Here is a 1847-nt window from a genome sequence, read left to right on the forward strand (position 1 = left end):
GGCAATTTGTGATGCCTCGCAGTCTTCTAGATCTCAAGGCCAGTGCTGAAGAGACCAGGGCTCAGGACAATGGGGTCAGGGACTGGGGCCACTGTGACCAGTTCTAGGGATAAAGAGTGACCCTGAGTCCAGTTCCATGTGGGCCTGGGCAGTTACAGGGATAAGGTAGGGGGTCTTCAGGAGCAGGCCCTGGTATGGGGCTGGTCTCAGGAGAGTGGGCAAGGCTAAGGCTCCTACAGGTCTCAGAAAGGCACCCTGGGGGTGGGCCAGTTCTGCCTGGACTTCCTGCTCCCATCCTAGCACCAAGTGTAGAGCCTGGCCCTTTGCCAGCCTCACCTCTGTACAGCAGGGGGCTGCCACATGATAGGCACAGTGCCCTCAACATTCAATTTGCTCTTTTTCAACTCCTAGTCAGCCTCTTCATCTTCGAGGCTGACCCCAGCTCCTCCAGGTATCTCCCCAAAACCGCCGCTCACCCTCCCAGTTGCTTGGAGTAATTTTTGGACAGAGTGGAAAGCAATACCACCCACATGGAGGCCACTGCAGACTCCAGAGGTTTGAGTCACCACTCCACACCTGGCACTTGAGAAATGCCAAGGATGTGAGAGCCAGTGAATGAGACGATTCCAAAAAGGGCAAGACCCCCAAGTGTCAAGATACAAGGCTTCTCCCAGCCTAGCGGGGTCTTAAGAGCAGCTGTGGACCCATACTCCTGAGCAGCCCCTGCCCCCTCAAGTCCTAGTCCCCACAGTGGGAATAGACAGAGGCAGTCCTGAGGTGGTGGGGGTTGAGAAGAGGGCGTGGAGAGGAGGCCAGCCTCACCCTCCTCCCGAGCTCAGGAACCTTAGTGGTTGGAGCCCCCCACCCTTCCCCAGTCGGGTCAGGTGAGCTCAGGGCAGGGTCCAACTCATCTCTGCACCAGAGACTGAGGGTGGGGGATGGGGCCAGTAACCATGTCTGGGAAGAGGGTGTGAAGGTGTCAGCCCTGCAAGGGATGCTGTCCCAGATGTGAATACTTCCAGTGGTTCCCATTTCCAGCAGCAGCTAGGGTTTCCAGAACCTTTTAGTAACTGTCCAGCTCTCGGTTCTCCCGAGGTTGGAGGGGGATGTTCCCAGGGGTTAGCAGCAATCGCACTTTCTTGTTTCTTGGGCGAAGTCCCCATAGGGCCCCTCCCACCCCACAGCACCCCATCTGCGAGGCCTTGAAGCCTGGAACCATCCCAGACCCCGCCTTCCCAGCTCTACCCAAGCTGAGCGCCCACTGTTCTGGTCTCACTGTGTACACTGGGAGGGGTAGAGAAGGTAGCCACACACTTCTAAGGTCTTTCCCCCTCCACCCAACCCGCCAGGCCTCTCCCAGGTGTTCGGCCCCCTCCCTCAATCTGGCACCCAAAGAAATCAAGTGGAGGACTCTGAAAATAATCATTTTAAATGCTTTATTGGGTTTGCGAGCATTACAGGTTAACGACAAAACCCAAGCACTGGGTTTTGCCAGAAACATTAGCATGTTAAAGGAGTTAAGTTGAGGCAAACACGGCCACTGCAAGATGAACTGAGACAGCAGGCACAGGTGACATTCGGTGTTTGGCACGTGGGGGATCTTCAGGTGATGGCAAACGTAAGGACCCAAGAGGAGGTCCCGCTGAAGACAATTATGGGGGGTGGGACATGGGGAAAAGACAAGATGGAGGGCCACAGCAAGGACACGGAAGGTCAAAAAGGCGGCCCGAATCAAGGTGGTTGATGACACAAAGGAGAGCTGCAAATTTGGAGACACAGAGGATGGTCGGCAAGCACCCTCGGGATACCCATCCCAGCGAGGCAGAAAATAACACGGAGTGGGTTGA

The sequence above is a fragment of the Tupaia chinensis genome, unplaced genomic scaffold (genome assembly GCF_000334495.1).
Source record: "Tupaia chinensis unplaced genomic scaffold, TupChi_1.0 Scaffold000047_1, whole genome shotgun sequence".
Lineage (NCBI taxonomy): Eukaryota > Metazoa > Chordata > Mammalia > Scandentia > Tupaiidae > Tupaia > Tupaia belangeri.